Source organism: Coccinella septempunctata, chromosome 8 (assembly GCF_907165205.1).
Source record: "Coccinella septempunctata chromosome 8, icCocSept1.1, whole genome shotgun sequence".
Lineage (NCBI taxonomy): Eukaryota > Metazoa > Arthropoda > Insecta > Coleoptera > Coccinellidae > Coccinella > Coccinella septempunctata.
This window is the reverse complement of record NC_058196.1, coordinates 11,363,462-11,377,300: the sequence shown is the minus strand read 5'-3', so window position 1 is coordinate 11,377,300 and position 13,839 is coordinate 11,363,462. Positions and strand designations below refer to the sequence as shown.

Sequence of the window (13,839 nt, the reverse complement as noted above, 5' to 3'; positions counted from 1 at the left end):
TACGATGTATTTATACACCATACCCGCTACTGATATGGAATAAAAGGAGCCGGCAATTCATAGCATTTCGTTGACAATTGAGTTTTGTTGCTCTGACGAGGTCAAATAAGACCGAAACCATGGTCAGCATCTACTCTTGTCGGCGAAATGAAAATTCTGGTAATACTTCGAGCGATGGTAGTTTGTTAGTTCGATTCAGATCGTAACATTCGTTGATTTAATTATCTGCGGATGTTATGCATCTGAATTAATTCGTTTATTATTCACCTGCCTTACTGTTGAAGGCGTGATCCATTCCTTATTTTTCCATGTCCGCGGCAGATCGGTTACTGCCATGATCCGAACCTTTCCGCGCTTTTTCCCTTGCTTAATTATCGTAATATACGATATTTGCAATATGGGAATAAAGCATATGGATGCATACTGCTATCTTCGCTCTGAGAGTTAGGAAATTGAATTGGGTTGGTTCCCGTTTCTCTGTCAGATGTCGGTACGATGTATTTATACACCATACCCGCTACTGATATGGAATAAAAGGAGCCGGCAATTCATAGCATTTCGTTGACAATTGAGTTTTGTTGCTCTGACGAGGTGAAATAAGACCGAAACCATGGTCAGCATCTACTCTTGTCAGCGAAATGAAAATTCTGGTGATACTTCGAGCGATGGTAGTTTGTTAGTTCGATTCAGATCGTAACATTCGTTGATTTAATTATCTGCGGATGTTATGCATCTGAATTAATTCGTTTATTGTTCCTCAAAATGTTCTATATGTTGTTCAAATGTTGAAGAAAATATCAGAATATCATCTATATAATTTTGGCAGAATGAATTCAAGTTATATTTCCTGATAATATTATTCAAAATACGTTGAAATATCGCTGGGGATGTTTTAAGTCCAAAAGGTAAACATTTCCATTGCCAGTGACCATTTTGCGTCACAAAAGCAGTCTTATATCTATCTTTGATACGAACAGGAATCGACCAAAAGGCAGAATTTACATCTAATGTAGTAAAAAACTTTGCATTACGGGTTTTCGCTAAAATTTCATCGATCAATGGGAAAGGCTGTGGTTCGGGAACAATCAATTTATTGAGTTCACGGAAATCGACACACAATCTTGTCTTAGATCCCTCATCTCTTTTATATGCCAACGTGACTGGTGCTGCAAAAGGTGAGGAAGATTCTTCAATCAGATTCGCCTTCAACAATTTTCCTATTTGAAATTCTATCTCTTTTTGATCCTCCATTGAACATCTGTATGGCTTTTTAGTTACAAATTTGTGTTCTAAAAGTTTTATATGTACTTCATTATTCTGCACCAAACCAATATCAAATTTGTGTTTTGCAAAAATATTATCATATTTATTTATTAACATTTCAATTTTATTCCTCTGATTTGTTGTCAAATGTTCTAATTTCGCTTCGAAAAGTTCTGTAGGTATACCTTCATTGAAGTTGATATTGTAATAATTGTTATTATCATTATTATTATAGAAAGAATCGATCTTTCTCTCTTCATTCATCTCTAATCTTTGATAAATTTTCAAATCAAAATCTTGTTTCAATTGGAAATTGAAAATAGAATCTAATCCGAGTAGAATATCATACTCGAAATTTTTATCATTAATTACAAAAAACTCAACTTCTTTTTCAATATCATTGATTCTCATTTTTGTAGTTATTTTTCCTGAAAAATTTGCCCTGCCATTGACTGTTTTGAATGTGTTCCTATCCTCTCGAATGTGTAGACATAACTCATCTGCCACTTTCGAATTCAGAAGAGTGACATTTGAGCCTGAATCATAAATTCCACATAATTCATTTTCATTTACGAACACTTTCAATTTGATCAATGGCAACAAAACTAGTTTTTTTGATCGGAAATGGCCTCATTTAATTCATCCTGTACCCCAACATTGTTCACCGTTCTTATGCTACCGGATACGTTCTCTTGTTTAAAATTAAATCTCCTATTCTTTAGCCGACATAGAGCTTCTGGATGGAATCTCCCTGGGAAACCATTTTTATCACAAATTGAACATGGTTCCTTCTTATCTGCTTTTGTTAGTGAAGGAAGTTGTTCGGCCGATTTGTTCATTTTGCCATTTTTGGTATTTCGAGCATTTTCATATTTTGTTGAACCTTCTAACTTTCGTAACTCACCTAATAATTTCTCAAAAGTTGTTACATTTGATCGATCAATTCTATCTTGTAAAAAATTTGGCAAACTCGTCACAATTAAGTCAATTAATATGTCAGTTGGAAAATTATTTCGGAGATTCAACAACAAATTTTCTTTCCTGAAAGCGTAGTCAACTAAACTTCCTCCTATGTACCTAAATGAATATGCCTCTCTATGCTTATGCCAACTTGTTTCACAAAAACTATCTAAGCAGTTATTTTTCCATATTTGAAAATCAGTTTCCAAACCTAATATAATTAATTTAGAATCAAACCATTCTTTCGCTATCCCATCCAGAAACAAACGTAAAATCAAAATTTTGTCCATATCTTCTTCCACTCCACAACGCATGCATTCCGACTCAAATTTCTTCAACCATAAAGTCACGGAAACATTCTTCCCACCAAAATTATTCAGCACAAAATTGTCCTTTATCTTCTTGAAATCCTTTTTATTCTCCTTGGTCTTGCCTGAGGACAGTTTTGTTGTATTTCGTGATTCTGCTAGTTCTCCTCCAAATTCTGTTTTCACGTATGCAGGTGAATAAGTCATTTGTAAATACTCATCCCTAAACATCACATCTTCTTCGGCATCAAAATATATTCCTTTCAATTCCGGAGTCAATGAAATAACACACGTACGAAATGAACCTCTTGTTTTCATTGATTTCAAGATATTTTTCACCTTCGGTAGAGCAAAAAGTTCATGATGGTCATGTGGATTCTGTTTGTCTTCTGGAATCTCATAATATGTTTCCGTTCCTGTAGTCTGAATCCATTAGAACTTGAATATATTTTTCTTCGCTTTAGTATTTGATGTTTCAAAAGCTATGCAAATTTTCATGGATGTGGTCATTATAGCTCGAAATCCCAGTGCAGTCCTTCGAATATCAACCAGATAGCTTAAGTTTTTGATTTATAAGAATGGAAATCAATTCAATTTCTCACTTCAAGAAATAGACGATTTGATGTCTTCAATCTGAAAGATTTATTATCTTTAGTTGGAAATATAACAAATAAACTCTGATAACTCTTGAGAATAACTTACTAACCTGAAAGAAATTAAAAACAATGCTATTCCTTTAGGTTTTCAATGAACAATATTTGAAATATGAATTGACATGAATTAATAATTGACAAATCAAGGCATTCTCTAAGTTGAAATTAAATAAAACATAGAAAGGAAAATAGAAAGTTGTCTTTTAAAGAAAATGACACTGTTCATTTTTACATGCTTATACTTATTTGCATTTTGGCACCTTTTAATTCAGTAAGGATATTAATTGTGGGTATAGTTTTGGTACATAACACCAACTCGCCCATAAAATGAGCTCATCTTTCTCCCTCTGTCAATTCATTTGTACCTTGATGAAGGAAATAACATGAAATAAAAAAAAATGTGTTTATTAATAACAACAATAATATAGCCCGAAAATGTGTTAAATTCGAAACGCATCATGCGCGGTATCAAAGGAAAGGTTCTGATGCTCCAATTAGGAATATTATGTTTTCAATTCATAATGGGAGACGAGAGACTCTTTCGCAGTCTATATTCATAAGTTCACAGTATTATTATTATTATTATTTCGAGTGTTGCATTCAACGTCATCAGCTTATTATCTTCATTGATAACACAGGCCAACAAAATGAAAAAAAAAAATTGGTGCCGGAAATCTAACATCTGATTTTAAATGTTTTTAATGTGCTGATTCCAAAAATGCCAACAGATTTTTTCTATCAGCTCTAGTTTCTGAGATACACGTTACAGGTTAAATGGTATATTTTTTTCTGATAAAGGAAAACAAATGAAGAGATGAATATGTACTTAAGCGTCAAAATATAACGGTAACAAACATGGCTCAATTTCTATTGGTAATTCTACTACCATGAAGGAAGAATATGAAACAATAGCATTAGTTTTGAGAAAAATTAATTACGAAGAACATCAGTGGTCAATTTGTGTTGATTAAAAAATGATTAACCTCCTTGCACAGCAGAGTGGTTATACAAAATATCCTTGTTTTTTGTGCCTTTGGAACAGCAGAGCTAAAAATGAGCACTGGGTTAACAAAAATTGGCCTTCAAGAGATGTCATGATTCAAGGAATACAAAACGTGATCAACGAACCTTTGGTTTCAAGAGAAAAAAATCTTACTTCCGCCCTTGCATATCAAGCTAGGCCTAATGAAGCAATTTGTGAAGGCTTTGAATCGAGATGGAAATTGTTTTGGGTATTTGTCACGTAAATTTCCGTGCTAATGCACGGAAAAACTAAAGGCTGGTATATTTGATGGTCCTCAAATAAAGCAACTTGTTGAAAATCCACAATCACCACATCCATGAACGAGACTGAATCTAACGCTTGGAGTTCATTTGTTCAAGTAGTACAAAATTTTCTTGGCAATCATGAAGCAGAGAATTAATGGAAACTATGCTTTCAAATTTTAATATTCTCGGATGTAACATGAGTATAAAAGTTCACTACATCCACAGCCACAGGGATCGTTTTCCAGAAAACTTAGGTGATTGTAGTCAAGAACAGGGGGAAAGATTCCATCAGGATATTAAAACCATGGAAGATCGTTATCAAGGACGATGAGATAGCCACATGATGGTGGACCACTGCTGGAGCCTTCAGCGAGACTGCCCTAGTAAACTTCATTCTAGAAATATAGTATAAAAGAAAATTTTTATGTGATTAGTGACTAATGTAATCATGTAAATTAAGTTTTTGCAATAAATACTTAAATCCATGTGTCTTTGTTTTGTCTGTCAATAGTAATATTTTATATTATAACAGTTATAACGTGAATTATATACACAATTTTTTTTTTAAAAATCTCAAAAACTAGATCTGATAGACAAAATCTGAGAACTTTTTTACATTCTGCATCCAAAAATTAGTCAGGAACAGTTAAAAAATCGCAGGCACCAAAATGTGTGTTGGCCTGTGTAATTAATCAATCGTCTGTTCGTTGCTCCTTCGGAATCCCCGTAAATAGTTTTATTCTTTTTAGATACCGGTGTCGTTCAGCAAGGTCCGAATGCCGTCGATAGACAAATTGAAGGCCTCTATCGCCGAGTCGATGGTCAAGCGCGAGAATGCATTCGCCGCAGGTTCCACCCAGCTTAATTTAGTTAAGAGTTTGACCACTTAGGTCCAGGCAGCTGACCAGGGTGGAAAAATCTGTCAGGGAAGCTGATGACTTGATAGTCAGACTCAACGCTCAGTTGGAGAAGTCTGAGCGTGACGAATCACCTTCCAAATTTGCAGCATTCTTCGAAACTTGCCTGCATATTCGTGCCGCCCACAGCCTCATAACAGCATCTTCGTCTGTTGCGACACCTTCCTCATTGTCGGTTGATCTTCCGATTCCTCGGGTTGAGTTGCCCTGCTTTTCCGGTAAAATCGAGAAATGGCCCAGATTTATTGCTCTCTTCGACGCCCTAGTGAACCAAAGTAACTCTCTGGCGCCCGTTCAGAAATTGCATTTAATGTCGTCGGCTCTTCCGGTGAGGCCGCATCAGTGATCTCCGGATTCGAGATGAATTCGGCCAACTATTCTCTGGCTTATAAGGCCCTTCAATCCCTCTACCAGAATCCCCGGCGTCTGGCAGATCTTAACGTGAACCAGATTTTAGAGTCCCCACTAGCATCTGTGTCTTCTTTGCCACAATTGGAGCGGTTCATCACCACCCATCAGAACGCCATAAATGCTATCAAGGCGCTGCCAATATCAGATCTGGAAGACTATCTTCTGTTATCCATGTCATTGCGTAACCTCGATGAACCATCTCGCCAGTTGTTCGAAGGGCAGTTATCCTCTGATGATTTCCCCACTTTCGTTCAACTGATCGAATTAATCAATCGAAAGTTGCGAGTGTTGAAAAGTTCTACTCTCACCTCGGCCCGATCGTCTGCGCCCAGGAGATCGTCAAGACCTCAATTACCAGCGGCCTCAGCGTCTGTTCCTCTATCGTCTGGTCAAATGATTGACCAGGGGATGATCCCTGGTCCATCCTCTCGCTTCCATGCATATGCTAGAGTACGCCCCTCTGCTTCATCTAGTTCATCCTCAACCTATGTGTGTTTTTTTTTTTGGTGTAGCAGGGGGAAAATCTGCAGATCAGACGAACCACCCTCTCCTGAGGGGGAACAAGTGTGGAGTTTCTCACTCTCCTGAGCTCGAGACCCACTAAAAACCCTTAACTGCTTCTTGAATTTTGGTTCCAGGCATTTGCCTATAAACCGTTCATCTCTTAGTCGGTTCTGCATCCTCACGAGGAGCTTGTAAAGCTCAGGGAAGAGAATGGGCAGTTGAAAGCTCCAATTGTCAAACTGACCGAAACTGTGTCACAGTTGGTCGGTGAGATGCGCCTCTTGAGAGATTAAATGACCCGAAATAATATGTCGAAATTCCTCACTTACGCCACAATTACAAAACCAGTAGCGGGTTCCAAGAATAATTCCCTTCGGTAAATTAGCATTCTCCTTTTGTCTTCCTCTGGGTCGTAGTCCACTATTTCTTGATTCGGATGGTTTTTCGCTGTTTCGAAAAATTTCTCTGCTTTTCTGTTCATGAATTCCGTTATGGTTTCCCATTTCGGGTTCCTATAAATCTGTCTACTCCTGACAAACCAAGGTGCATCTATTGCACATCGAAGCAGCTTGTTTTCAGTGGCCTGAATTCTTTTGATATGGCTCTTTGCCGCGAAACCCCAGGCAACTGATCCATAAGTCAGTTGAGGCCTAGCAACGGCTTTGATTATCTTCAATTTTGTGTCGTTAGACATGTGGCTTCTTCTTCTTCCCCTCAAAAGGTATTCGTGGATGTATATGTTGTACAGAAATGGCCCAAGTACTGACACTTGGGGTACTCCAGCATATATATCTCTTGTTGAGGAGCATTCTCCCCCCACTTTCACGTAAAATCTTTCATTTTTGAAATGATTCCTGATCAACTCGCCTATTTTGATCGAATATTCAGCACATCTCATCTTATATATTAATCCTTCATGCCATACTCTGTCGAATGCTCCGGCGATGTCTAATAAAACAAGACCTGTAGCTTGTTTATTTTGGAATCCCTCTGTAATGTATTCTTTGAGTCTTAATAATTGTTGCACAGTTGAATGCTTTCTTCTGAATCGGAATTGTTCTGGTGGAATTTGTTTCAGATTTTCGGTTTCCCCATGTAGCCTCGTGGCGATAATTCTTTCTACTAATTTTCCTAACGCCGACAGTTGACTCATCGGTCTGTAGTTTTGTGGGAACTTTTTCTCTTTGAATGGTTTATTGAATACTCTGACTTCTGCTGTTTTCCATTTTTCTGGGTAGTGTTCTGTCCTCATAATTCCATTCGCGGCTATACCTTTTCTAGGTAATTTCTTTAACATTACATTCGTTATTTTATCGCTTCCGGGAGCTTTCCTCTTCTTCAAACTTCTAATTATTTCCCTGATTTCATTTGGCGATGTTGGCTTGTCTATTACAGCAGTCGCGGGTAATTCATCCATTTTTTCATCATTTTCTTCAACCAGTTCTTCCAAATCTTCATTATCGTCGTTTAGTCTTTTCTCCTTGTAGGCTTTTTTGCATTCTCGATTGTATTCAGTTCTTGAACCCTTTTGTTCCATCTGCTTGTTCCTAGATCTTTCAGGGCATTTTTCAGAACTTGGCTATGTCGGTTGAGGTTCCTTCTACTCGGATCATTTTTATTCATCCGATATATTCTTCGAATTTCTCGTATAAGATCTTTTACTTCTTTAGGTGTATCGCCATGCGGATGACTTGGTTCTGGTCTCTTCACTCTTCTCGTGCTTTTGTCGAAAGCTTTCAATATAATCTCTTCCAGTTCATCAACTGCACATTCCAGATCGTCTGGAGTGCTTATTGTTGGAATTTCTGTCATTTCCGATTGTATTAAATGGCTGTATTTAGCCCAATTGGTTTATTCTCTTATTTCCAGCAGTTTTTTGGTTCTTCTCCAATTGTCAATTCCACGGGATTGTCGTTTGAGGTTCCATCTTCCAAAGTTTCAATCGAGAATTCTTGAGTTATATTTTTCAGAATCGCGATATCTTATACATTGCATTTTGTTTTTCGGCAAAATCCTTGAGTTTTTTGCTATTTCTATTCTCTGTTATGCTGTTCCATAATGGATAATTACAGTTGAAATCTCCGATGCAGATTTTCGGGTTTGTTCCTTCCAACATGTTGTTTATCTCTTCTTCCAATAAATTGTTTTGTGGTGGCTTATATGCCGAAGTAATTTCGACTCTTTGACGATTTAATTCGGCAACAATCGTCACTTTTTCTGTTTTTCCTTGTGTTTCGTCGGATCTGATATTATTTCTTCTAACTTGGCTTTCCGAGTGTTGATACCGTTTATGTTCCACAAGATTATCTTGAAGGAATTTCTTCCTAATATCCGTAATGTCCATTAATTAAGTTTACTGAATAATGCTTGGAGTTTTTTCTTCATTTCCCTCTCAATTTTCAACATAATTCCGTTGAAAATTTTCTCTGTGAATATACCTAAATCATCGGCTGATTCAGATATCTTTTTCTTCAACCTGTTGACTGTGCACAGCCTGTTTTATTGAAGGCTTCTTCTGTTCTTCTTTTTTCTGAACCGGTTTTGAACTCTCCCTCTTTTTTTCCTGTTCTGTAGGTTTGGCCTTCGCTACTGAATTTTTTGAACAGTAGTTTTAGTTACCGGCTTTTTCTGTTTAGTTGGTTTTCAGGAATTCTTCTTTCTGGTCAGCAGCTTGAATTCGCTACATCCTTTGTAGCAAGCTGGATGGCCCTCTTCTCCACATAAGACGCATGTGGCATTTCTTTCTTCCTGAGCACTTCACGCATCTCCACCGGAAGGAGCATTTATTCTGTGCATGTCCGTACATTGGACATCTAAAGCACTGGCGTGGACTTTAAGGCCTTTTTTTTTTGTTCAACCAAAATACAGAGATTGTAGAGTCGCTTCACTTCAAAGATTCTTTTTTTTCTGGGTTTTAACCAGGTTATTTATTTTATTTATTTAGCTTATGGCGTATACAAATATCCACATAAGTTAACTACACAAGCACAAGAAAATATAAAAATATTGTAAGAAAAAAAAAATACAGTGTACAGACAAAATTATGTGTAGCATCACAGCTCGATATCTAGTTGGTTAAGCCATTGGATGGACCGCGCTGTTGCATGCAAAAAGTCAGAAGTTGTGCCAGAAAATCTCCTAGTCGGACATTCATAGGCAATGTGATGCATTGTTTGAGAAGCAGCACCGCAATCGCATTCCGGGCTCATTCTCATCCCCCATTTGAACAAGGCCGATCCACTTCTTCCATGGCCAGTCCGGATCCTGTTCAATCGAACCCAAATTTTACAGGGCAGATTGAAACCCTGTGGTGGATTTTTTGGATCTAGTAAGGGGTGCCAGGCTGGATCAGCTCTGCTCTGCCAGCTTGCTATCCACTCTTCATATCCGTTAAAGTTGTTGGTTACAAGCTGTTGGGCTGTTTTTACAGTTGGATTTCTTGATTTCAGTCGGTTGAATCTTATTATGTCTTGATGGATCGGTAGGTCTAGGTTTTCGCTGACCTTTTTAAACTCACGAACCAATATCTGCTGTCTACGGATTTTCGGTGGTTCGATATGACACAATACGGGTAGCCATTCGATAGGTGTGGACTTAATAGATCCCGAAATAATTCTCATTGTTTGATTGAGAACGGTATCCACTTTACTAACGTAAGGGCTGTTTAGCCAAACCGATGCGCAATATTCGGCCGTAGAAAAGACCAGGCTGAGTGCGGACGTGCGTAGTGTGGAGGCATCAGCTCCCCAGGTCGACCCCGCCAGTTTGTATAGAATATTGTTGCGAGTTCTCAACTTCGCTGCCAAGTTTGTTAAATGTTTGTTGAAAGAGAGGGTGCGATCCAATGTAATACCTAGGTACTTGGGATAGTGGTTGTGGCGTAAAATACTATTGTTGAAAGTGACATTTAGATTGTTCGATGCCATTCTATTGTTAAGATGAAAACAGCATGTCTCCGTTTTTGAAATGCTCTGTGTGAGTCGCCATCTCTTAAAGTAACCAGATAGTATGTTCAGGTCATCGGATATGGTTGTTTCCAGGTCTCCCATATTGACATGTTGCTTTGCGAGAGCCAAGTCATCAGCATACATGAATTTACGGCTTCATGTAAGTGGCAAGTCAGCTGTATACAAGTTAAAAAGGAGTGGCGCCAGCACAGATCCCTGTGGAAGACCATTACTGAGCAGTTTTGGTCTGCTTAGCGTAGCTCCGATGGATACTTGAAGAATTCTGTTGGAAAGCATCTTATTCACTAGTGACGTTAGCTTGTTGCACCTTGTAACCTTCAAAAACTTATACATGAGCCCTTCTCTCCAGACCGTATCGTAAGCAGCCGTGAGATCTATAAAGACCACTCCCGTTTTGCTGCGTTCTTCGGAGCCTCTTTCAATAAATGTTGTTAGCGCAAGTACTTTGTAACGCGCGTTTCTCGGAGAATCCTTAATCTCGAGCGCCAGCTATTCTTTTCAATAGGAAGAATAGCAAACCTACCAGAGTAGCTGCTAGCCAGAGACAGAGCTCGGTGTTGTCTAGGGTAGTAGCGACAACGAAGAAGTCAAAATCGAACTATGTAAAAGTTTATTCACAACTTCGGAAACTAATTATATGTACAAGGGAGATATGTGTGATATAAAATATGAGTGATTCTATCAGTGAAAATACATTCGGGAAATCTTATCCGGTCACGAGCACTTTATGAAATTTGTACCGGGTGTAGTGAAAAATCAACGGTTCAACAAAAATGCGCCAACCAGAACTGACGAATGCTAAGGACTTGCTATACGGTATCGGTGTGTAGTTGTATTTCTCCGGGAATGAAACACAATAAGGGCGGGTCTGTTCGAGACTTTTATTCGCTGCCCCAAGGGTTTTAGCACACCATGATTGACAGCGAAGAAAATGTCTATGTTTAACGCAACTACGGGATCTCACTGACTACGTGCGGTATCTCTTATTCTCTGCCCCAAGGGTTATAGCACACCATGATTGACAGAAAAGAAGAGATTTCGGATTTAACACTTATGACGCGGACAGGGGGGTTGACGGAACTTTCCCTTCAGTACCCCAAGGGCTAGGGCGGATCTGTTCGAGACTTTTATTCGCTGCCCCAAGGGTTATAGCACACCATGATTGACAGCGAAGAAAAAGTCTATTTCGCGCAACGGGGTAAAGGACGATAAAATACAACAGAAAACAATACAGTACAGCAGTGTCAAAGTTAAGGAAGTAACGGCGTAGGTCTAACAAAGAAACTGAACGGTACAGACGGGGACCTACCTCCTTTGTTTCACGCACTCGAAACTCAAAGGATTTAAAAGAAAAACTAAAAAATTAACTCTAAGCACTGATGCAAATAACACAAAATGACTATTCTTCAACGGCGAAAGAATACCGAAAAATTAAATGAATTTATAACCGAAGTCACTACGTTAGCAAGCGAAAAATCGAAAATACGGAAGCGAAAGGAAAGCACTGAAGTCAAATTCAAAAGTCAGCCGGCGAACTGAAGTAACAGTCGAAAAGTCGAAAAAATGACCGTCGCGGGGGGAAAATTTGCTTTTATAGGTATATCCCCTCTCACGGTAAGAATCTGAAAATTCCAGAATGCGACAAGGATGAAAAACGTCGTCAGCTCCGGTTTATCGCATATCAACAGATGAAAAACGTTGAAATCTTCAGCGGCATGTAAGAAAAACAACGTGAAATACAGATAAGCGGTTTTTTACATTTACTCTGCCTGTCGGAATGAACGTACGGAATATTCGAGAATTAAAATATTTTCAAAGACGGAAATTTAAAACGAAAAAATGTACTAAGATGAACTCCAATTTTCCTCAGAAAACTGGGGTTCATTACACCACCTCCACCTCGGAAGAAATTAACTTACGATGAAATAGTGAGCTTAATTTCACGACTCTATCTATCCCTAGAAATAGTGACCTTACTTTCGCGTGCGCCACTGATATACTCGTGACCAGTTTACAATACTTCTCTATGGTTGGCAATGGTAGTTCCAATGCGCACGCAGAAATGTCAGCGTCAGTCACCTCGGCGCAGGTCTCCGCCATCTTGTCAAGAACTTTGTTCAGCGTTCCGTGGATAAATGGTGTACAACAGTGGAAAATTGTGGAAATTCATCTTCATCGCTGGTCGGAAACGTGTCACGTTTCATCCCTCCGGTGAGTACCTAATTTAACTGTGTTTGGCGGGTGTTTGAATTCCATCGTGGTTTTGTAGGTTACCCAGGAATCGTGGGAGCTGCAACAGGTGGAAAGCCTCCAACAGCTCGACGTGGGGGCTCAATGGACTGGTGTGACCTGGCTGTACGGACGCTGAGACTCTCGGATCCGGTATGAGACTTGCAGGTGGGTAATTTCTAACAATAAACTCTCCAATCTTCATCGTTCCTCGTGGTCAACTTTTCTTCTTGGAACGGTTTTTCTCGGTACTCTGTTTTCAGGTAGACGGTGTTTTCTTCAGGTAAACAGTGTTAAATTGACGGTACAGTAATTTCGATTCGGTTCAGGACAGAAATTGGTTAGATCTATTGGATTAATAGACGGATATACTCAGTTGTAAGGTGAAACAGTATCCTTTATTGGTATTCCTTACATAAATAACAGATTTTTCGGACAGTTTTAACAGGTTTGATTTATAATTGCATGTTGAACGGATAAAAATCTGTAAATACGGTATTTCGGTCAACGGTAGTGCCTGTACGGAATTTGAACGGAATTGTTACGGTGTAATCGGTTATAACTAGGTTAGTGATGGGCTTCAGTTGTACGTGATTTCTCCTTGCAGGTGCTTCCTACCTGCTGACATGCGTAACCTGCTCAACTTCTTCCGGGGTGGTTCAGATTGGGTGGATGCACTAGGCATATCACTCTGGACGGCAGCCTCTCTTGACGGTGATGAGAATGACAAGGACAGTTTCTAGTCGGTGCACCTACAGTTATTCGGATCAACAGGTAAACAGAAAATAATAATATAATCGGTAACGGAAAAAAAATATATATATTTGGTAACGGAGAAAAATAACGGATTTCCTCCTTTCAGAGGTTATTTCTATAAAACGGTTAACGGATCATGTCAATAATATTATTATGCATGAAATGGTTTTAAATCTTTAATGTGTATGTTAGTGATTTTTCTACCCTCTGTATCTTTCAGGTCATAGACGACAGGTGAAACAACTTTAACAACGGTGAACGGACCGGAAAACTTCGGAGCCAACTTGGCGGCGAAACTGTCAACGGCAGAGGATAAAGGACGGTCCCGGCGTAGAACTTTATCTCCCACATGGTATCGGATTTCTCTTCGTCGAAGATTGTAGTGGTGAGCCTGTTGCTGGAAGGCACGGTACAGTTTAGTACGAACGAATTCATAAGCCTCCTGGAGATGTTTGATCTGTTGAGTACGGTAAGTCATGTCTCTGTTTTCTTCTTCTGTACAGTTGGATTCTCCGTTCATTTCATCATTGTGGGGGTTTGTCGAATAAATCGCCCTCGGGACTTCTAGTTCCCTTCCATAATTTAAAAATGCCGGTGTAAA

At 38.9% G+C, this 13,839-nt stretch overlaps 1 protein-coding gene and 1 long non-coding RNA gene across 4 annotated transcripts in view; both read left to right on the top strand.

Annotated features, from left to right (window-relative positions):
- Positions 1 to 13,839, top strand: part of LOC123318930 (C3 and PZP-like alpha-2-macroglobulin domain-containing protein 8) — a 1,198,665-nt gene that overhangs the window by 394,597 nt on the left and 790,229 nt on the right. The window lies entirely within an intron of this gene.
- LOC123318944 lies at positions 12,411 to 13,515 on the top strand. 2 transcript variants are annotated; one of them, XR_006538425.1, is made up of 3 exons: positions 12,411 to 12,464; positions 12,523 to 12,650; positions 13,459 to 13,515. It is a non-coding gene; the product is annotated as an uncharacterized LOC123318944 (long non-coding RNA). The 2 variants fall into 2 exon arrangements; XR_006538424.1 differs by lacking the exon at positions 13,459 to 13,515 and adding an exon at positions 12,746 to 12,786.